The sequence below is a fragment of the Notothenia rossii genome (genome assembly GCF_949606895.1).
Source record: "Notothenia rossii genome assembly, chromosome: 7".
In the NCBI taxonomy this organism is placed as follows: domain Eukaryota; kingdom Metazoa; phylum Chordata; class Actinopteri; order Perciformes; family Nototheniidae; genus Notothenia; species Notothenia rossii.
In genome coordinates, this window is record NC_136905.1 from 47,777,303 (window position 1) to 47,802,255 (window position 24,953).

Here is a 24,953-nt window from a genome sequence, read left to right on the forward strand (position 1 = left end):
ATATGAATAGGTGCTTCTTACAGTTTTTCTATAAATGCCCCACCTTTAGTTTATGGAAGCACTACTGCCACCTCAAGGCCAGTGACGAAGGTAACTTTGTCACTGTGGACTGACCGCTTCGGGCACTTTAGTGAACAGGGAGGGAGGTGTGTGGCGCAGCGGTCTAGTGCGTTGGTGTTCAGATCAGGGGAGCTCAGGTTCAAACCCAACTGCAGTCAGCATGTCGTTGTGTCCCTGGGCAAGACACTTCACCCCAAATTGCTCCTGTGGGGATTGCCCACAGTATTGAGTATGTATGTCGCTTTGGATAAAAGCGTCTAACAAATGACATGTAATGTAATGTAACAGTTTGCACTTTATGAAACAACTTCCCTTTGCAGAGATAAAGTCACTCAGCACTTGAGTGACCAGTTTGCACTTTATTAGCGTGATTGCACAGTACAGTTTGGCATTACATATTTGCACATTTTACATAATTTATACTAATTATTGAGGTAGTATTTATTAACTGATTAAACCGTATTGATTGGAATGTCGTCTGGCAGGTGCTGGTCGGGTCCTCGGCTCCGCCTGAAAAGATAGGGGAGTTAGCGAGAGCGCAGAAAGTATTTATGCTGGTGTAAGAATAACAGCGGTTGAGAATAATCAGGGTGAAAATGGTATATTGAGGGTGTGAAAATCATGACGTTAAGTTGCATTAATTGTACAAGTTACCACTGTGTAAAGTTGACATATCATTCCCCCATGTCTGTTGCTGCTGATTTTGTGCACCTGGTGCCGTGTGTTGTCTCCTCCCCCCTCACCTGTGTCTTGTTGATTGATTAGTCTGTGGGCATTTAGGCTCTGTGTTTCCTGTTTGTAAGGTGGTGTGAGATCTTTGTGGCTGCAGGATGTGTTCAGGGAGAACAGCAGGATTCAGGCTGTGAACTATGTGCAGTGTTGTGCACATGATTTTAATAAATGCCCACACCGGGTTGTATTTGGGACGTTTTGCCTCTGCCTCCTTGCTTGGTCGGGCCGCTCAACGGTCAGTCTCACAAGGCCATAGGACAGAAATGTGCTCATTATCTAAATTGATTCGGTTTTCTTTTCAGAAGTTAAATTACTGGAGGCATACATGGTTTCAAGTGTAATAGTCAGATAACCTTACTAGCTTTTCATCACTTTTTACGGCCGATGTTGCATATCTTCGTTCATGTTATGACAGCATTTATTTGTCGTTAAAGAGGCCCTATTCTGCTCTTTGAGGGTTTCCCTCTCCTGTAGTGTGTTATATAGGTTTTTGACCCTACCCCCAGCCCCCCTCCCCCCCCCACCTCCCGCAATTGTTAGAAACACTAAACCAAAATCCTGCATAATTAATGTAGTCAGATCCCTATTAATCTCAATCAAAATCATCGAAATAATAGGGTGATGTTGTCATAACGTAATAGGGTGGCACGCCATTCTGGGATGTTCAGGGTGCAGAGACAGTGTTCAGCATGTTGACAGCCTGCTGGTCCTGAAGCAGAGCCTCCTGTACCGCCTCCTGAAGGTTTAGAGGGTGGACAGTCTGTGGACCGCCATCAGGTTCTGCCCGGACCACCCTCTGTAGTCCAACTCATAGTTGTGGTTGATTCCATAATGGTGTTTGAACAGTCAGTTTTTACCCAAAATATAAATATATACCAGAGACCCCTTATGTCCTCCCACCACCATATTGTAAAAGATAGATTGCTGTCAGGTTATCACAGGATGTTTTTTTTTAATAATTTATAATAATAATAACAAAGACAAAATCCTTTCATTACATTTTTCTTTCCAAGTATGGCTCAACTTCTCAGTATGCCATACATACTGTGAATGAATTAACTGGAATGTTCCACAGCAAGCATGAATACACATGCCAGATGTGTACTCAGTAAACAGCCGTATCAGTTTTAAAACAGACGTTAGCTGAGTGTGCTGATATATGTGTGCGCCCACACCTCGACTGAATTTAACATTGTGCTCAACAAGATCAGATATTGTGAAAAACATAAAACTTTTTTTTAAAGTATTTATTACTGAGGAACAGACTGAGGACACTGTACCCTGTACAGTGTCAGATTAATGTCAGCATTTAAAGATAAACAGTTTTGAGTGGTGTGGTCTGAGAAACAATATTTGTATGTTCCTGAAATCTGCCGATCACTTTTAAGCTTGTTATTACCATTGATTTCCAAAGGGGCTGCAACTCTCTTCACAAGGACCAGAGACAACATGCAGGGTTTTGACAGAGTGACATTATGCAATGTTAGATGAGGTAATCCTTGAACATGAAGATATGTTGATCTGACTATATGATCATTTTTAAGGTTGGAATGGAAGGCACCTTACACTACCTTCAAATTAGGTAGCAGAGGTAAATGACCTATAGTTTAATCAACATTTTGAAAATGAAGTTGAACCTCAACCATACATTTAACAACACATATTGCCAATAATCAAATATTAGCATAATTTTGAAGGGCCACTTGTTGAGTTCCCTGCGAATAGAATGCTATGTGTGAAGAAACCAGAGTGTGTGTATGGGGGAGATTGTGCTTGGAAAAGGAGGGATCAATAAATGTGACACAGTATGCTGGACTCTATTACCCCCACACCACCCTAACCCTCGGCTGGGCAAATATGTAACAATGAGTAAGTCTGTGCAGATGGCATAACCTTATATAATGTTACGAAAGAGCCAGGTTGGACTGAACGAGTTTATCAACTGCTGCTGTTTGACCACCGTGTGAGCCAGCAAGTGGGTCGGCTCTCAGAGACATTACAGCCCTGTCAGATAATAATGTATGACCTCTAAGAAAATAAAAGACAGATAAAAGACAGGGACTAAATTAATATACGGTTAAACTTTTACATTTACAATAATAATAATAAGTGCTTTCAGCCACATATTCAAACAAGGAGAAACAAACACACTTGGATGGCCAGCATTATGCTGCCACAGAGGGCATGAGTCAGGGGCAAAGTCTTGTTTTCACCCTGCTCCTCCCCTTCAGACCAGGAATAGCAGCGCTCATCGTAACCAGGCCACACACACACACACACACACACACACACACACACACACACACACACACACACACACACACACACACACACACACACACACACACACACACACACACACACACACACACTCTGTTAGATGTAGATGTTCTTTCTGATCTTGAGATTGTTTACACTTTTTGGTTATACTTCATCATATTAATAACGCAAAGTTTAAGTACAGGAACACTGAAATTGAGCCAAACTATTACACATGAAATAATGTATACCATAAACTTTGTTAATATCAACAAGTCAGTGCAGTGAAAGGAGCAATACAGTATTTGAGAGGAACATCATATTTAAGAGGAAACTGCCTCATAGTTCAACCAGCAGCCATGGTCCCATCCCCAGAAGACATGGTTCAGGCCCTGGTTCCGGCCCCAGCAGCCATGGTGCCTCCTCTAGTCCCAACTCAAGTCCCTACCCTATGCCGGGGGTCCTGCCAACCCTATGTCCTGTGCCGTTGGAGACCCCGCCGACTACTCTTCTGCCGGGGGTCCTGCCAACCCCATGTCCTGTGCCGTTGGAGGCCCCGCTGGGGGTCCTGCCAACTCTGTGTCCTTTCCCGTTGGGGGTCCTGCCGACTACTCTTCTGCCGGGGGTCCTGCCAACCCTATGTACTGTGCCGTTGGAGGCCCTGCCAACTACTCTTCTGCCGGGGGTCCTGCCAACCCTATTTCCTGTGCCGTTGGAGGCCCCGCCGACTACTCTTCTGCCGGGGGTCATGCCAACCCTATGTCCTGTGCCGTTGGAGGCCCCGCCGATTACTGTTCTGCCGGGGGTCCTGCTGGCCCTATGTCCTGTGTGTGATTACCCGATTCTGTTCACCTGTGTCTTTGTGTTTTCCCTCCCCTCCCCAGCTGTGTCTTGATTGTCCATGTGTGTATTTAAATTCTTGTTTTCTGTTGGGGTTTTGTGGGTTCCTTTTTGTGTTTAGAGGTAGATAGAGTTCCTGTCTGGTTTTTTGTTTATCCTGTTGCCTTGAATAAAGTTTTTTTTGCTGTTAAACAATCGTCTGTCTGCACTTGGTTCCTCCCTGCGCTGCTCAACCGTAACACAATAGGCGCTTTCCCACCAAGTACTTTTCCCGGAAATAGTTCCCGGAACCAAGTTCCCCAGAAATATTTAGTTCCGAAACTATCTAGTAGATCGCGTTCACACTGCAATAAGTCTCTGCGGGAGGATTAGGCAAATGAAGCCTCTGACGTCACTTCTTCTTCTTCTGCTTTGGGTTTACTGGCAGGCCGCAAACAACTTCACGGCGTATGCTGCCACCCGATGTCCCCGGCCGTAAGTCCCCGGAGTTGGGGACTGAGTAAATCGCCAGAAGCGCCGACACCTCCTGATCAATCCACCACTCCCATGTTTTATTTGTGTAGCCATAAGTTAGTCTCTCTCTGTTGGCGCGCTGGGCTAATGCTAATGCTAATAAAGGTAATGAGAGCAAATAAAATGGCGGCTTCACAAAATTTTACGGGGCGTGGTTTGCAATTCGCCCAGCCAATCAGAAATTGGAACCTTGTCCTCCCCAGGAAAGTACCACCTCTCTAGCAGGGACTGAAAGGGGGTGAAAAGGTTCCCGAAAAAAAGTTCTAGTTCCAGATCTTTTTGGTGTGAACGCAAAATCCCAGGAACTATCGGAACTATTCCTGGGAAAAGTACTTTGGTGTGAAAGCGCCTAATGATAGATTGAGGAAGAAGGGAAGCTTCCCGGCCCGGAGGTAGAGAACGTGGCTGAAGGCCGATGATAGATGTTCGATTGTGTTTTTGGATTATCGGATTTACCCATGAGTGAAGAGAGAGGCGGAGCTGTCAACTGAGCACCATCTGGTGGTGAGTATCAAATCAAATCAAATCAAGTTTTATTTATAAAGCACATTTAAAAGCAATTTTTGGTTGAGCCAAAGTGCTGTACATGTAATAAAAACACATGACTAGCCGACAATCAGAACAAAAGACAATAATTTACAACAGAAATATAAAAAACAAAAACACAGGGAATAGTCAGGTGTCATGCTCCGCTCTGACTAGAAGGCCATTTTGTAAATGTAATCAGTTACTAAATACTGAATACATGCTCTGAAAGTAATCAGAATACAGTTACAGTTACGTGTCTTAAAAAAGTAACGTATTCAGATTACTTTTAGAATACTTTTGGCATACTTTCTTTTTCCATAACAGATGGGTATGTTTTGGTGAACAGGAGACACTTATTTTACTGTTTTAATGGCTTATCAAGAACTCAAACACAACATCTTGGTGTCATTCTGGACAGCTCTCTCATCTGCACCCCACATAAAAAACATCACCCGGACTGCATTCTTTGTACTGTCTTAGAACCTTTCCTTGGAATATGTTATGAATTGTAAGGTGTCCTTGGGTGCTTTCAAAGGCGCCCCTAAATAGAATGAATTATCATTAGTATTTATTATCTGAAACGATGTAATAACTTTTAAAACTTGTTCCAGTCACTTGCCCCATTCAGCAGCAGCAGGCCATTCACTTTGATTTGATCCCGTTATGAAATGTCATCATTTCGACAATAAATAAATGCTACATAAACATTATCTTACACATTTTATCTAACCATCTCCGATTCTAACTTTCAATATATGTTAAAAGAGATCTCTCTCTCTCATCTGCGTGCGGGGGCGGGGCCTCACAGACACGCTGCATCTCTCTCTCGCTCACAGACATGCTGCAGCGCTGTGCAGTGTGCACATAGTTCTGCCGGTAATGAATATTACATTTTGTGAGGAAACCTTTCCACCAATAATTCCAATAAGTATTCCAAAATGTATTCACTCCAGATTTATGAAAGTAACTGTAATCAGATTACTCGTTTTTCAAATGTAACGCCAGCTGAATACAGTTAGCCTACTTGATTTTTGTATTCTGATTACGTAACGCCGTTACATGTATTCCGTTACAACCCAGCCCTGCTTCTAGGCTACTGTCCCGCAGCTCTTGCCTCTCTGTAGGACTCTGTCGCAGCGGGGCTGCTGCTGTGGTGCCAAGCGCACAAAGCAGACTCTTCACAACGAACGAAGGATCACTTCTTCTTCAAGGCAGGGAAGGTTTCGCAGTACGCAGTCTACTGACCTGCAGCTGCTGCCTCTCTGTTGGACTCCGGTACTGCACCTTACTCACGAGACGTTGTAAAAAATGGGTGGGGGGTGAACGCACTAACCACTCCGCCAACGCCACAGTCACCCCCGTCGTGCGGGCCAGATGAGAAAGTCTGGCGGGCCGGATGTGGCCCGCGGGCCGCCAGTTGGTGGTCACTGCCCTACTCTAGTGTCTCTGCCGACCTCACATGGAGGGGCAGAGTTTTCCAGAGCCTGGGGCCAGCTGCTGCGAAGGCTCGGTGACCTCAGGTTTTGAGCCTGGTCTTGGGCACTATCAGCAACAGCTGGTCAGCAGACCTTAGTGCTCTTGCTGGGGTGTAGCGATGGATGAGTTCAGCTATATAGGCCGGAGCCAGCCCATTTAGTGCTTTAAAAACAAATAAAAGGATTTAAAAATGAATTCTTAACCGAATTTGAAGCCAGTGTAGTGAGGCCAGAATTGGGGTGATGTGGTCACGCTTTTTGTGGCCAGTTAGAAGTCTTGAGGCAACAAAGGCATTAATAATCCTTTCTAGATCTTTAAAAGGTAAATACGACTTGGTTTTGGCCAATAGTCTTATTTTAAAAAAGCAGGATTTGACTACGGTGCTGACCTGCTTGTCGAATTTAAGTGCTACTGAAGGTCACTCCAAGGTTCATGACAGAGGGGAGGATGTTTTCATTGAGAGAGCCCAGAATATCAACCGGAGAGGCTGGAGGTCGGGGTCCAAAAAAGATGACCTCAGTTTTGCTCTTGTTGAGGTTAAGGACATTTTGGGTCAGCCAGGATTTTATCTCTATCAAGCAGTCCATCAATAGCTGTAGTGAGTGTTTGACATTAGAATTGAGAGGCAGATAGATCTGTATATCGTCGGCATAGCAGTGGAAGGGAATATTGTGTTTAGTGAGAATTGAACCTAGGGGCAGTATGTACAGTAAAAAGAGGATGGGGCCCAGGATAGAGCCTTGGGGAACCCCACAGGTAAGAGGGGCTTTAGCAGAGGAGAAGGCACCTAGCTGCACTGAGAAGCTACGGTCTGTCAGGTAGGACCTGAACCATGCAAGGGCAGAGCCTGTGATGCCTGCGGACTGTTCAAGCCGTGACAATAGGATGCTATGGTCCACAGTGTCAAAGGCAGCTGTCAGGTCTAACAGCACCAGGACAGCTGGGCTACCTGAGTCGGCGGCTAGGAGCAGATCATTAAAAACTCTTAAAAGGGCTGTTTCAGTGCTGTGCATGGGTTTGAAGCCAGACTGAAACTTTTCATGGACGCCATGCGTGGTTAAAAAAGACTGCAGCTGGACATAGATTACTCGCTCCAGGGCTTTAGATAAAAAAGGTAGCTGGGAGATGGGCCTAAAATGTGCAAGAATGGAGGCTTCGAGATTTTTCTTTTTAAGTAGTGGCTGGACCACGGCATGTTTGAAGGCAGCTAGGACACATCCTGGGCTAAGAGAGGTGTTTTCAAGCAATAAAACACTTGCTCCAACTGATTCGAAAACATCTCTGAGAAGGCGAGAGGGAATGCTGTCTGAGGTGCAGTTTGTCGGCCGCAGGTGCTTGACTACATCCGAGAGAGAAGAGAGGGATACAGGCTCAAAGTGGTCGAGGACAGCAGGGCACAGAAAAGGAGCAGGATCTGGGGTAGCACTAGTGTGGCAGATACTTTTTCAATAACAAATGTAAGAAACTTATCACAGAGAGTAGTCGATGGCACAATAGAAGAAACATCACAGGGATTAATGATCGAGTTGAGGACATTAAAAAGAACCTGAGGTTTATGGCTGTTTTTGGAGATTAACAGAGAAATGTGCTCCGTTTTGGTTGCTTTGACCGCCGTCTGGTAGTCGGAAAGGCAAGCACAAAGGATTTCTAAGGAGACATGGAGTTTATCCTTTTTCCATTTTCTCTCTGCACGCCTGCAGGTGCGTCTGAGAGCATGAGTACAGTCATTGAGCCACGGCTCTGAGAGAACTTTGGTGCGTCTAAGCGTAAAAGGAGCAACAGAATCCAGTATTAGGGTACATGTCGAGTCAAACATGGAAATAAGCTCATCAGCACTAAAAGCACAGTTCACCTCTATTTTACAGATCGGAGAAGCAATAAAAACATCAGAGAACTGTGAGGCAGTCAAGGGGTTAATCAAAGGGGCACGTGATTCGACTCCTGCGGAAGGGATCGACGTTGTAAACAGAACCGGTAAATGGTCTGAGATATGCGTTGCTGCACAGATTTCATCCACAGAGACAGACAGTCCAAACGATAATACTAAATCCAAAGTGTGTCCTTTTTCGTGTGTTGGGCCAGCCACGGACTGAACGAGACCAAAAGAATCAAGGAGGTGCGAACTCGCAACACACATGGACATTGAAGTCTCTGGAGATCAAAACACGATCATATTTCACCATGATCCCGGACAGAAAGTCAGAAAAGTCATTTATGACATCCTTATTGCACTTTGGTGGACGATACACGACTGAGCAGAGTATAGGCGAGGCCGGGTTCAGTTCAAAAAGATGCAACTCAAAGCTAGCGTAGCTAGTTACAGGGTGAAGCAATCGGCATTGGAGGCTAGCTCTAAACACTGATGCTATGCCCCCACAATGGTCGGTGGTACGGGGGGAGCTGAAGAATGTACAGTCAGGAGGAAGAAGTTCAGAGAACGGTGTATACTCGCCAGCGTGGACCCAGGTCTAAAAAATCCAGTTCACGAGAAGTGAAGAAGTCATTTAGCAGGAACGTTTTGTTTGCTATCGACCTAGCATTTAGCAAAGCCATGCAAAGTTTTCGCTCCGGGCTGCCCGAAGGTGTAGTGCGTCTCAGCTGACAAAGATGTGCGTGTTGAAGGCTGCGCGGGCCCGGAGCAGTCAGTCGGGCAGGAGGAGCTGCCCAGAAGAGGCCGCAGCTCCGGAAAGACAGGGTGAATCCATCGATCCCTCACATGGCGTGCAGCGGGAGGGCCATGACATCTGATGCGTGGATAAATCCCAGAAGAAGCCGTCAGGTATGCTTTTTGATGGACCAGCGCACCACCACACTTTCCCCATCGTCTAAAGCGCTTTCGGCGAGGCAGGATACAGGGCAACCGGCGCAGGTAGGTGAGAATATCCAACAGTAGAAGGGGGGAGCGATTTATGGTTGCCAGATGTAGGTTTAAAGAGTATAAACTCCAATGAGGGTCTGAGGTGAAGGAGAGCTTGGCGATCGTAGACGAGCAGAGCAGAGACATTCTGACAAACATAAAACAAAAGCAGGATAGCTAAAGGCAGAGAGCTGAGGGAGAGGCGAGCCGACACAGGCACCATCTTTCCACACACTGGTCACAGCCAGAGTATGGCTGGGTGAGTTGGATCGGCTGGGTCTGGAAAAACCTGGTAAGCCCAATTGTGTGGTGTGTTTGAACTAGGAGCCTGTGGAGGGGGCCCCATGTGGAAATCCTGGAGGCATTTGAGCAGATTAACAGCGTTAAGGGTGTGGTTTGCTTGGTCGCAGCTAAAATTATTCTGCGAGTCATCTGCATAAAAATTGAAACTGATGTTGTGCTTGCGGATGATAGTGCCGACCCTGGGGGTACCCCACAGTGACTACCTGTTGTAGCTGATCTGGCCTTGGCAAAGCCCACACGCCGGTCTGTACCTAAACCATTGTAGAGGCGTAAATGACTATAGGTACAAATTGTTATCAGTCCTCCATGTTAAAGTCATACATTTGACACATTACTAAGATCAATGTATTAAAAGCAAAATGAAATAAACATAATTAAAGCAAGAGTTCTAAATTGGCAGCAGAATGAGACCCATTAGTTGTGCCTTACCCAGTCTGTGAACCCTGCTTAGTTACAGAACCCAGTTTAGAAATCATCTTCTTTCAAGTATTTGAGTATTTTTAATCATTAGAATATAAAGTAAAAAATATTTATTTTATGTTTATGACACGATAAAAAATGAGGGAACGTTAACAACTACGGAAATACAAATATTACTTGATTGTATAATACAATTGTAATTGTATAATTTAGAGGGGAACTACGCCTTTTTCCAAACGTCATACTTTTAGATTAGCTTTATTGTCTCCCTTAGGAGAAATTTGTCTTGGGCATCGAGATAATAAACATAAAACATTTTGGACAATCAGTCATAGATACAGAACAGAGATCACATATCACATGGCAAAGAAACAAACAAGAAACATACAGGTACAGAACTTTCCCTATTGCACATATCCCTATTGCACATACATAAATCAAATATTAGATTTTCCCTATTGCATTCATATATAATCAAATATTGCACTTTTCCCTATTGTATTTATACATAAATCAAATATTGCAATACTTGATGTCTTTTGTCCAAGACATTCCATGAGTATACCAAAACATGACCAACTCTCTTTCAAATCCAAAAGTACAGCGCTGACACCCAAATGTGTGATGTCATCAAGTATAAAGTCTGGAACGTCTTCATTGACAATGAATTGGGAAAGATGTCACAGATGACAATGAGACCACCGTGGGAAGGTTTTTAGTTTTTATAAATGTTGTGCTGTTAAACAAACTGAATGTTCAGGTTTTTGGCTAAAAAGAATTCTGTGTGACAGTCAACACACAGGCAGCCTGGAGTCTCACCTCAAGTTCTCGCAGTCCTCACCTCCTTACACCACTCTGTTAGCTTGCATCCAGACTCCACAGGACGATGAAAGGAACCATTCCTTCCTACTTCCAAGACATGATCAAACACTACGTAATAAATACAATATGTATTACAAATTAAAAAAATAGATATTTAAAAAGATATTGATTCTTATTGTATGTGGTCATTTTTAGGAGCTATTCTTTTGTGTGCTCATTGTTATTATGAATACATTACAATGAAATGACTATATTACACTTGTTCATGTAACACAAAGACACACACACCAACTTGTACACATTAACAATGATATAGTCTGTGCTAGTAAGTGGCCAGCCACATCAGGCCATTGAATGATAACCTTGGGAGGACACGTTGACCATTAAAATCAAATAAATCTCATCCACACAAAATAAATAACTTGATCTCTCCAGCTAATTTCCTGTGTGCCTTCTTGCTCCCTGTTGCCTCTATTTACTTGGATGTTTGCTGTCTGTCTGTCCTTTCAGACAGGTCAATACTCCTTCATACTCTCTGCCAGTGACCTAGGCAAAGAGGAGCTCATGAGAGTTTTTATTCCTTTTGCTGGCCCAAAAGGTTTATTTACAGATATTCACACATGAAAAAGGAAAAGTGTATTCTATAACTGTGGTGTGTATATCTTTGCTCTTGTAGCCATGTCATTTCTGGTGTCTCCATGTCTGACTCCACAGTGGTTGTGTTTTCAAAAAGCGAGTGGTTCCCAAAGCAAATGGACACAGCTGATTGTTTTCTCCTTTCACTGTCTCTTTTCCCATGGCATAGGTCTACGGCCTTGGGTATTGCTGCTATCTTTGTTAAGGCAACCCTGTCTCCTAAAAATTACGTTCCCACAGAACTAAACCGCATTCTTGACTAGCGTTTAGTTTATTTTCTACATATCTTCTAGAAACATATTTTCTCCCACGTTCATACGTTTGTTATGAACGTATCTTAAATAAGTTTATTTTCTACATATCTTTGCCATTTATTGTCTTGCTTATAATAATGATAATAGTCATTTATAAATATAATTTTAGAGCACACATTTGAAATCGAGAATTGGGCTCGATGATTAAATTAAAATCAGTAGGCGAGGCTGTAATTTCGCAGAAAAGGCAGAAAATAATAGTTTTAACATGGCAAAAAGCTGCTGTGTCGTTTATTGCAACTCAAACATTAAAACAAATCCAGAGTTACGTGTTTCTGTACTTCCTATAAGAAGAAAGGACAGTAACAGAAGATCTCTTTGGCTTCAGGCTTGATCGCCGTTCAAATGACAGCGTTGGTTTCCCCAAAAGTGGGCGGGGCTTGATAGCTTTGTTCGTTATTCTCGCGTCCAGGAGAGAAGCTTTAAAAATAAGGAGACTAATGGAGTCTCTGAGAAGGTTCAAATGGGTACTTTAATTAAAAAAAATGTTACAAGCAGAATATTGTTCAGTGAGAAAAACAGCTGTGTTCTCTGGCTCTCGAGAACAAAAGAAAGAGAGCGAGAACCACTCTTCCAGCTGTTAAATATCCTCTGCTGGCTCCTCCCCGTGGGCCGGTTGGTTCCTGCTGGGGGCCGGTGTAGGTACCATATCTGATCGGGGTACAATATCTGCTCGGGTAATTCAAATTCACTCAAATTCCAGTAAATACTCCTCTAGATTAAAGAAACAAAAACAACAAGAGATGACAAGTGAAATTAATAATGTATGCCTTAAAGCTGAGTTATCATTGGATGAGCAAATTAAACTGAACAATTTACAAACTCAATTAGACAGTATTTGGAAAAAGCTAAGGGAGCTTTTATTCGTTCGAGAGCCCGATGGATTGAGCAAGGAGAGAAAAACACTTCTTATTTCTTCAATCTTGAAAAGCAAAGACAAGTGAAAAAGAAAATCCAAAAACTGAGTCTTAATGATTTCACTATTGAAAATCAAGACCAGATAAACGAAGAAATTAGACTTTTTTATAGCAATTTATATAACTCAAAGCTTTCTAAAGAAAATTGTGATAACTTTTTTAGTAAAATTACAGAATTCAAAAAGACAATAGATGATCCTTTTAAACAGTATATGGACGATCGACTAAAAATTGAAGAATTAGATAGTGCATTACTGCAAATGTCTGGTGGCAAATCACCAGGGCTGGACGGTATAAACATAGACAAATGTTTTTGGTCAGATGTGCGAGAAATGCTTTATACAGTAGGCTTTCACAGATTGCATTTCAGCAGGAAACCTTTCGCCAACCATGAAACATGGCCTTATTATTTTAATTCCAAAACCAAATAAAAATAATCTTTTGTTGGATAATTGGAGACCTATTACCCTACTATGTAATGATTACAAACTGTTAGCACATGTTTATGCTAACAGGTTAAACTCAGGTCTGAATCAACTAGTAGATGAATGTCAATCAGCCTTTATAAAGGGCAGAAGTATTCATAACCATACCAGACTGATAATGGATATGCTCGATTACCAGGAGTTTATTTATACTGAAGGTCTCTTACTATTTCTGGATTTTTATAAGGCTTTTGATACTGTTGAACATTTATTTTTAATGAAAACTCTGACATTTCTGGGTTTTGGTGAACATTTCTGCAACATAATTAGGATGCTCTATTCGGACATCTATAGTTCTGTATCTTTGAAACCTGGAATGAGCCCTAGGTTTAAGGTTTTACGTGGTATTCGACAGGGTTGCCCTATTTCCCCAAAATTATTTATTCTGACCAGTATTAACAACGCTTATTATAAAGAATCACAAAATATTAGGCATTACCCTCTTTGACAAAGAATTTAAAATTAGTCAATTTGCGGATGACACATCCATTTTCCTAAAGAATAAATCCATGGTAAAGGAAACTCTTAACACAATTTAAATTTTTTCAAAAGCATCAGGGTTATCTCTTAATCTTTCAAAATGTGAATTACTCCCTCATGTGATGATTCCATTATTGACTCTATTAGAGTGGTACCTGAAGTGAAATATTTAGGAATAACATTATCTAAAAATTATATCAGGAGAGAAGATCTTAATATTTGTAACCTTATCACAGATATGAAGAAATCTCTCAGTCGTTGGTTAACTAGAGATCTTACTATTTTTGGCAGAGTTCTTCTTACTAAAGCAGAAGGTCTATCTAAACTTATTTATCCATGCCACTCATTTTTTGTCTCTTCGGCTAATATTAAAAAAAAAAACTCAATTATTTTCCAATTCTTGTGGAGAAATAAAACTCACTACATTAAAAAGTCACAGCTTGTTAAAGAATATGATAAAGGCGGAATTAAAGCTTTAGACTTTGAATCGATGATTGGAACAATTAAAATAAAATGGTTAAAAGCTTTTTTGTCCCAGCCAGAATCCATGTGGTTCCATATTCCAAAGGCCATATTTAAACGTCTAGGAGGGTTTGATTTTCTTTTAAAATGTGATTTTGAGGTTAATAAGATTCCGACCAAATTGTCAAATTTTCATAAGCAGATACTCCATTATTGGAAAATGATATTTACCCAAAATTGTTCTCCTCATGGATCTACTTGATGGAACAATAGAGTGATTATTATAAACAGAAAATCCTTGTTTATGAGTGATTGGAATGAGAGGGGTATTTTGTTTGTTAATGATTTACTAGATTGCAATGGTAAACTGCTAGACGTTTTGGCTTTTTCAACGAAATACAATATAAAGTGTACTGCTAAAGATTATAACAAAATCTGTAAAGCAATTCCTGTACCACTTATTGAAATGATTCATAATACTTTACTGTACTCAAATGTTGTATCAGTTTTACCTAATTTAGAATTTATTGGCGATACTCTTAAGAATAACAAATCTATTAATGCTTCTCTGAAATCCCACATTTTTCACAATTTCAACAGAGGCTTATTTCCACAAGGGACCGATTTAGACACTTTATCTGTATTGGAAAAAGCTCTATCTTATTTTATAAAATGGCCAATTTCTCCTAAAGCAAAATAAACTCATTTTAAAATTGTTCATAAAATCTACCCAGTTTCTACTTTTTTAAATTCAAGATTTAAATTTGAAGTGGAACAATGTTCCTTTTGTAATTTATCTAATGAATCGTTGGAACATTTATTTTTCTCATGCCCTTTTTCTGAATTATTTTGGTCGAATGTGAGAGATTGGTTATTACTTAAATTAACAAATATTACGGCCTTCAAAAAATATCACATTTTATATTATATTGATAATTAGGACTCTCCGATATCTGATTTGGTAAATATAATTATTATGTTGGGTAAATACCATTTACATTGTAGTAAATGGAGAGGAGGCAAGCCCTCCTTTCCCTGTTTCATAAATGAGTTCAAGTCCTTTTTTCTGTCCCTTAGGAAAATACAATCTTGTAACATGTCTATAAGGATTTGCAATGACATTTCCAAATGGTTATTATTTTAAGTAAGCTTAATGCCTCTTAAAAGTGTTTGTGCCTTTATGCTTTTTTCTCTCCCCCTGGGTCTTATTGGATGTATTATTTATGTTTTTTTGTCTTATTGTGAATGAATGTCTTGCACTTATGTTGATAAGTTGATGATATCCTCACCCAGCTTTTGTATGTTTTAAAAATGTTCAATAAACATTAAAAAAAATATGTCTGCTCGGGTGTATTTCCGTCGCATCCGTCATCCGTCATATCCGTCATATTGTACGGCAACTCAACTCCCTCTGCTCCCAGCGCTGGGACGGAGCGCCCTCCTCTGGCCAGCGGATGTCCTTACATGCCATGTGTCTTCCGCCTGAACAAAGACAGCAGTAGTAATATTCATCCCGCTTCCATCACATTAGTATGCATAGAAAGTGACAGGTGCTGTGACAGGTCACACCTCTCCCTACTTATGCTAATGGGCTAAGTCCCGCCTCCCCTTTGTTCGAGGTGTGAGATCTCAAGTAGGTGTGATATCCCAAGTAGGTGTGAGATCCGTCGATAGGAGGGGGTTGATGTGTATTCACAGGTGTGAAAAGCCCCCACTGTTGCGCCTTATGGTGTATCATAAAAAATGTTTCAATCACATTAGTATGCATAAAAAGTGACAGGTGTACCCGCCCCCAAGTCTATTAAAACAAAATGCCGCTTCCATCACATTAGTATGCATAAAAGTGACAGAAGGGCCCGCCCCAATTATGTGATGTCAGAAGACCGAAGGGGTGGAGTGAGATAAAAAAAAAAGAACCCCGTGCAGATAAAAAGCCAGTCATTTCCAATCATCAAGTCATCTTTCCAAAAAGAAAAAGTGGCCAAGAGACGCCTCGATATGGGTTTAATCAGCGAGACACCTGTGACAACTTACCGCTATCCGTCCGGAGCGCCAATCAAGAAACGGATGCAGTATCTGTGCCGGGTTCAAACACCTCCGGTCGAAGATCTTGAAGAGAAATGGCTTCTGGAAAATGAACATGTTTGGGGATACGTATTCAACTATATGGCGAGTGAACTGCATTTCTACAATCTGAAGAATGGAGAAACGTATGGACCCCACAGTGTTAAAGCAACGTTGACCTCAACAGATTGGGCTGTGTTAACTCTGGTGTCTTCCAGAGATCTCCACGCAACCATTGTATCGGAAGAAGTAATGCATCAAGAAAACACTGTGGAACCAGCGGTGTACAAGATATGTGCAACAAAAAGCAAAGAAACGCAAACAAAAAGCGAGATCAAAGAAGAGTTTTCACCGTTACCCCTCAATGTGGAGGAAGAAGAAGGAAATATCCCCCCGCCGCCAGAAGTGAAAAGAGTCCTGAAAAGCACCGTCTGGGAAACTAAAAGCGGACCATCTGGGCGATGGTATTACCGCGCAAGCCGTTTGCTGACGCAGGGGGGAGGGGTTCTCTCTAAAACACAGTGTCCTGCCATCTCTCTCTGTTTTTGCTGATGTGTAAAATATACAAAATAACGTTTTATATACTTACTCTCTTGTTAAAAGGTGATGAAGTTTGTAGCGTAAGCCAGCCATCAATGTTCTAGTTTTAAGGATCGAAGGATCCAATGTATTTTTTAAATGGAGCAGAAATAGAACTAGTCTCCCAGTGCAAGTATCTTGAACAGAGAGTGTCATATTGGACTCGCACTTGACTTTTTAAGAAACATATCCAGAAAGTATCCAATACCATTAAATTCAACTTGCAACATTTTAAACAAATTAGACCTTTTTCTTAACTGTCAATGCTGCAAAGTCATACCTCCACTGTATGATTCTATCCCACATTGAATACTGTTTTACAAACTGGTCGTTTGCTTGTGCCACACACCTGAAACCCATAGAACAGCTGTTCAAGAGAGCTATCCAGGTGTTTGACAGAAAGCCACAGTCATACCACCACTGTACCATCTTTGAATATGCTGCTCATGCTCTTTCTGCATATCATGTATTGATTTTTGCTGTATGTATATATATAAATGTCATGTTCTTATATGCTGTATGTGACGGGACTATAGATGGAAATTAGCTCAGAGCTAAAATCCGGCTCATTTACACTTGTAAGCATTATATTTGTTTTAAAGTGTTCATCAATGTGCACTACGGTAGCCCTGAAGAAAATTAAACATTAAAATATGTTATCGATGTCCCCATTCCCAGTTTGTTTTGGGAATAATTGCGATGTTTACTATGTTTTTGGTAGCTCTTAACAAAACAGAATTTTTGTAAAAGACTGCGACTCTAAAAGGCAAGTTTGTGATTTTAACACTGTTTCGATGAAACAATACATTATACAATATTACGACTTTTTGCCATATTTTTAACACAATCTTTTTTTTTTTTTGGTTGTAGGGCTTCAAGATATTTTGCATGTCATGCATAAACACGGTGTCATCTTTTTCCTTGAAACTGACGTGCTGCCCGTTTTACAAAACAAGTTATTTTTCTGCTTCTTCATCCTCTGAATTTTCCTCCCCCGTCCCTCTTCCTTCAGCCAGCACAACAAGAATCAAGGTGGATCTGTGAAATGAAACACCTCTTCCCAAAGCGTGACTTCCCTATTGAGAGCATGCGTCTAGGGCAGTAGGGTCTAAACCAATTGGCCAGATATACTAACATGCAGAACGTATGGTATATTTGAAGACTAACCATTTATCCAGTTCAAGCTGTCTTTAGGATGTGACATTGCGCTCTGACTATCCCCCGTAAAATCGTGACAAACTATTACTTATTCTTAAATTTGACCTCTTGCTGCTTGGTTGAAAATGATAGATGAAAAAATAACTTTAAAAAAATAAAGACTCAAACAGCGAGGGACATTATACTGGTGAAAAAACTCTCAACGACGATGTTCAGTAAACGATCAATCAAAATCGAAGGATCCAATGTATTTTTAAATGGAGCAGAAATATAACTAGTCTCCCAGTGCAAGTATCTTGAACAGGGAGTGTCATATTGGAACTCGCACTTGACTTTTTAAGAAACATATCCAGAAAGTATCCAATACCATTAAATTCAACTTGCAACATTTTAAACAAATTAGACCTTTTTCTTAACTGTCAATGCTGCAAAGTCATACCTCCACTGTATGATTCTATCTCACATTGAATACTGTTTTACAAACTGGTCGTTTGCTTGTGCCACACACCTGAAACCCATAGAACAGCTGTTCAAGAGAGCTATCCAGGTGTTTGACAGAAAGCCACAGGCATACCACCACTGTACCATCTTTGAAAATCACAATTTCTTGAGTTTTTGAAATTTGTATGTCTTTTAAATGTATCTGTTTTTTAAAAAATAATATTTACATGGGTTGGCCCCCCTCCCCTTGGGGGAATTCATCCACAGAAAACACACTGGACGCAGCACTAGGTGAGAAACCAGAGGAGACTGTGAAGTCCACCACAGACGGACCACCTTTGGACAAAATGTCCTCTCCATTAAAGGCAGCTCATTGTGGAATAGCCCCCCAACTGAGATATGGGATTGTCCCACTCTCAATAGTTTTAAAGGTCAACTTAAAGAATGGTTGAGCAACAAACAGACGTGTAATCACCGCTAAATAAATGCACTTTAACACAGGGGTATCTCCTCTTCCACTTTTATGTAGCGCTTTTTATCTTATCTTGCACTTTATATATCATAGCTGCTACATTGTACTGCCATCTGGTAAATGCTTGTATGCTGCTCATGCTCTTTCTGCATATCATGTATTTTATTTTTGTTTTATATATATATATATATAAATGTCATGTTCTTATATGCTGTATGTGACGGGACTACAGATGGAAATTAGCTCAAAGCTAAAATCCGGCTCATTTACACTTGTAAGCATTATTTTTGTTTTAAAGTGTTCATCAATGTGCACTACGGTAGCCCTGAAGAAAATTAAACATTAAAATATGTTATCGATGTCCCCATTCCCAGTTTGTTTTGGGAATAATTGCGATGTTTACTATGTTTTTGGTAGCTCTTAACAAAACTGAATTTTTGTAAAAGACTGCGACTCTAAAAGGCAAGTTTGTGATTTTAACACTGTTTCGATGAAACAATACATTATACAATATTACGACTTTTTGCCATATTTTTAACACAATATACTTGTACCTTTGTTTTTTTTTTGTAGTTGTAGGGCTTCAAGATATTTTGCATGTCATGCATAAAAACGGTGTCATCTTTTCCTTGAAACTGACGTGCTGCCCGTTTTACAAAACAAGTTATTTTTCTGCTTCTTCATCCTCTGAATTTTCCTCCCCCGTCCCTCTTCCTTCAGCCAGCACAACAAGAATCAAGGTGGATCTGTGAAATGAAACACCTCTTCCCAAAGCGTGACTTCCCTATTGAGAGCATGCGTCTAGGGCAGTAGGGTCTAAACCAATTGGCCAGATAAACTAACATGCAGAACGTACGAACGTACGTTTGAAGACTAACCATTTATCCAGTTCAAGCTGTCTTTAAGATGTGACATTGCGCTCTGACTATTTCCCGTAAAATGGTGACAAACTATTACTTATTCTTAAATTTGACCTCTTGCTGCTTGGTTGAAAATGATAGTTGAAAAATAACTTAAAAAAAAAAAAGACTCAAACAGCGAGGGACATTATACTGGTGAAAAAAACTCTCAATTCTACAGATGACTCCCCCTCCACTCAACGCAATAAGTCCCTCCCTCCACTCAGCAAAGCATCTAAAACTAAGGACCCCACTAAGACGACAGTTTGAAAACTAGCTATGGATCTGAGAAAAACCAAGTCTCCCCCCGTGAGTTGCAGCCAGGAACAAACTCCTGGACTACCATCATCACCACCATTCTGGACACCCTAATCTTGCAGTACTACTGCTGCTTATTTTGCTCCTTGGGCCAAGACGTCTCTGTTTATGGACACAGTGAAATCAGTGTTGGTTGATATTGTGGAGGGGGTGATACATCGGTACAGAGAAGAAATATGCAACGGATGCCGAGTCAGTCACCCCGGCCAGAGGCAACACGATTGTCTGAATGACATGCCCGATTACAACGCGTTGATGAAAAGACTCTGGCTCACCGACTTCATTACTGAGATCGACCAGACTCTTATTGATAAAGAAATTTTCACGGGTGATTGGAGGATCCAAGGCGCTTCGGAGGCTTTTCTGCACAATCTCAAAAATTGTATACGCCTCAAGGAGAGACTTGAAAAGATCCATGCCGAGTTGGATGGAGAAGAAGAAGACTAATAACCTATGGTTGGTTGAAGCCAGGGATTTTTTCTTTTTCGATACATTGACTTTTTCTTTAAAATAAAAATGGGGAACTACTATGCGAAACGCTCGGTATATATTGATCAGAATGTAGTCAATACCCTTTTAATAAGTGTGGTGATGAGGACGATTGAAAACAGAGTGAATAGTGATCCCTGTGTAAACAGAATGGCTGAAGTTTGTAAACTAGAAGACATTTTGGATATCGTTTGTTCTGGCAGTACTATTCCTGGTCATTGGGAAACGATTGTAAACAAAATATTTAAAGTGGTCCTGGAATCGTCCTTTTCCGAAACATTCTGTAACATTAACGAAGAAATGAAACAAACATCAAAAGTGTATCATGTGCTCTCATTGTATGCTCTGTTTGTAGATGTAATGCATCTTTGTGTCAAAAACAGCATACACATGAATATTTTGACTGAAGTGAAAAAACTCCATCATGATATTTCCAGTAATCTGGGGAATTCTAAGCTGGAGACGGTGCTGGGGATGTTACAATCAGTATAACTATTGATTTTGTGTGTGAAAATGTTTAAATGTAAATAGGACTTTTTCTTTTTAAATAAAAAAAAGTGTTTTTTACATTTTAAAAACTGTTGTCGTCATTATAGCAAGGGGAGCGTGTCTGATACATGTGTATTACAGTCCTTCACATGCACTGTTGTCTTCATTATAACAAGGGGAGGGTAACAGTGAAGATGTATGATACATGTGTATTGAAACGTGCATATTATACCCCCACAGAAACACAGAAACAGTTTCAGTATTTTTGTGTTTTTGTGTTTCTGTGTTTCTGTGTTTTCTGTGTTTCTGTGTTTCCATGTTTCTGTGTTTCTGTGTTTCCATGTTTCTGGACTCGGCATCCGTTGCATATTTCTTCTCTGTACCGATGTATCACCCCCTCCACAATATCAACCAACACTGATTTCACTGTGTCCATAAACAGAGACGTCTTGGCCCAAGGAGCAAAATAAGCAGCAGTAGTACTGCAAGATTCGGGTGTCCAGAATGGTGGTGATGATGGTAGTCCAGGAGTTTGTTCCTGGCTGCAACTCACGGAGGGAGACTTGGTTTTTCTCAGATCCATAGCTAGTTTTCAAACTGTCGTCTTAGTGGGGTCCTTAGTTTTAGATGCTTTGCTGAGTGGAGGGAGGGACTTATTGCGTTGAGTGGAGGGGGAGTCATCTGTAGAATTGAGAGTTTTTTTCACCAGTATAATGTCCCTCGCTGTTTGAGTCTTTTTCTTTTTAAAGTTATTTTTCAACTATCATTTTCAACCAAGCAGCAAGAGGTCAAATTTAAGAATAAGTAATAGTTTGTCACCATTTTACGGGAAATAGTCAGAGCGCAATGTCACATCTTAAAGACAGCTTGAACTGGATAAATGGTTAGTCTTCAAACGTACGTTCGTACGTTCTGCATAATAGTTTATCTGGCCAATTGGTTTAGACCCTACTGCCCTAGACGCATGCTCTCAATAGGGAAGTCACGCTTTGGGAAGAGGTGTTTCATTTCACAGATCCACCTTGATTCTTGTTGTGCTGGCTGAAGGAAGAGGGACGGGGGAGGAAAATTCAGAGGATGAAGAAGCAGAAAAATAACTTGTTTTGTAAAACGGGCAGCACGTCAGTTTCAAGGAAAAGATGACACCGTTTTTATGCATGACATGCAAAATATCTTGAAGCCCTACAACCACAAAAAAAAAAGAAAGGTACAAGTATATTGTGTTAAAAATGTGGCAAAAAGTCGTAATATTGTATAATGTATTGTTTCATCGAAACATTGTTAAAATCACAAACTTGCCTTTTAGAGTCGCAGTCTTTTACAAAAATTCAGTTTTGTTAAGAGCTACCAAAAACATAGTAAACATCGCAATTATTCCCAAAACAAACTGGGAATGGGGACATCGATAACATATTTTAATGTTTAATTTTCTTCAGGGCTACCGTAGTGCACATTGATGAACACTTTAAATCAAAAATAATGCTTACAAGTGTAAATGAGCCGGATTTTAGCTTTGAGCTAATTTCCATCTGTAGTCCCGTCACATACAGCATATAAGAACATGACATTTATATATATATATATATAAAACAAAAATAAAATACATGATATGCAGAAAGAGCATGAGCAGCATACAAGCATTTACCAGATGGCAGTACAATGTAGCAGCTATGATATATAAAGTGCAAGATAAGATAAAAAGCGCTACATAAAAGTGGAAGAGGAGATACCCCTGTGTTAAAGTGCATTTATTTAGCGGTGATTACACGTCTGTTTGTTGCTCAACCATTCTTTAAGTTGACCTTTAAAACTATTGAGAGTGGGACAATCCCGTATCTCAGTTGGGGGGCTATTCCACAATGAGCTGCCTTTAATGGAGAGGACATTTTGTCCAAAGGTGGTCCGTCTGTGGTGGACTTCACAGTCTCCTCTGGTTTCTGACCTAGTACTGCGTCCAGTGTGTTTTCTGTGGATGAATTCCCCCAAGGGGAGGGGGGCCAGCCCATGTAAATATTATTTTTTTAAAAACACATACTTTTAAAAGACATACAAATTTCAAAAACTCAAGAAATTGTGATTTTCAAAGATGGTACAGTGGTGGTATGCCTGTAGCTTTCTGTCAAACACCTGGATAGCTCTCTTGAACAGCTGTTCTATGGGTTTCAGGTGTGTGGCACAAGCAAACGACCAGTTTGTAAAACAGTATTCAATGTGGGATAGAATCATACAATGGAGGTATGACTTTGCAGCATTGACAGTTAAGAAAAAGGTCTAATTTGTTTAAAATGTTGCAAGTTGAATTTAATGGTATTGGATACTTTCTGGATATGTTTCTTAAAAAGTCAAGTGCGAGTTCCAATATGACACTCCCTTTTCAAGATACTTGCACTGGGAGACTAGTTCTATTTCTGCTCCATTTAAAAATACATTCGATCCTTCGATTTTGATTGATCGTTTACTGAACATCGTCGTTGAGAGTTTTTTCACCAGTATAATGTCCCTCGCTGTTTCAGTCTTTATTTTTTTAAAGTTATTTTTTCATCTATCATTTTCAACCAAGCAGCAAGAGGTCAAATTTAAGAATAAGTAATAGTTTGTCACGATTTTACGGGGGATAGTCAGAGCGCAATGTCACATCCTAAAGACAGCTTGAACTGGATAAATGGTTAGTCTTCAAACATACCATACGTTCTGCATGTTAGTATATCTGGCCAATTGGTTTAGACCCTACTGCCCTAGACGCATGCACTCAATAGGGAAGTCACGCTTTGGGAAGAGGTGTTTCATTTCACAGATCCACCTTGATTCTTGTTGTACTGGCTGAAGGAAGAGGGACGGGGGAGGAAAATTCAGAGGATGAAGAAGCAGAAAAATAACTTGTTTTGTAAAACGGGCAGCACGTCAGTTTCAAGGAAAAAGATGACACCGTGTTTATGCATGGCATGCAAAATATCTTGAAGCCCTACAACCAAAAAAAAAAAAGATTGTGTTAAAAATATGGCAAAAAGTCGTAATATTGTATAATGTATTGTTTCATCGAAACAGTGTTAAAATCACAAACTTGCCTTTTAGAGTCGCAGTCTTTTACAAAAATTCTGTTTTGTTAAGAGCTACCAAAAACATAGTAAACATCACAATTATTCCCAAAACAAACTGGGAATGGGGACATCGATAACATATTTTAATGTTTAATTTTCTTCAGCGCTACCCTAGTGCACATTGATGAACACTTTAAAACAAATATAATGCTTACAAGTGTAAATGAGCCGGATTTTAGCTCTGAGCTAATTTCCATCTATAGTCCCGTCACATACAGCATATAAGAACATGACATTTATATATATACATACAGCAAAAATCAATACATGATATGCAGAAAGAGCATGAGCAGCATATTCAAGGATGGTACAGTGGTGGTATGACTGTGGCTTTCTGTCAAACACCTGGATAGCTCTCTTGAACAGCTGTTCTATGGGTTTCAGGTGTTGGCACAAGCAAACGACCAGTTTGTAAAACAGTATTCAATGTGGGATAGAATCATACAGTGGAGGTATGACTTTGCAGCATTGACAGTTAAGAAAAAGGTCTAATTTGTTTAAAATGTTGCAAGTTGAATTTCATGGTATTGGATACTTTCTGGATGTTTCTTAAAAAGTCAAGTGCGAGTCCAATATGACACTCCCTGTTCAAGATACTTGCACTGGGAGACTAGTTCTATTTCTGCTCCATTTAAAAAATACATTGGATCCTTCGATCCTTAAAACTAGAACACTGATGGCTGGCTTACGCTACAAACTTCATCACCTTTTAACAAGAGAGTAAGTATATAAAACGTTATTTTGAATATTTTACACATCAGCAGAAACAGAGAGAGATGGCAGGACACTGTGTTTTAGAGAGAACCCCTCCCCCCTGCGTCAGCAAACGGCTTGCGCGGTAT

At 40.5% G+C, this 24,953-nt stretch overlaps 1 protein-coding gene across 2 annotated transcripts in view; it reads right to left on the reverse strand.

Moving 5' to 3' along the window:
* Positions 1–24,953, reverse strand: part of LOC307045909 (uncharacterized protein) — a 600,354-nt gene that overhangs the window by 237,604 nt on the left and 337,797 nt on the right. The gene's annotated exons all lie outside the window — the stretch shown is intronic.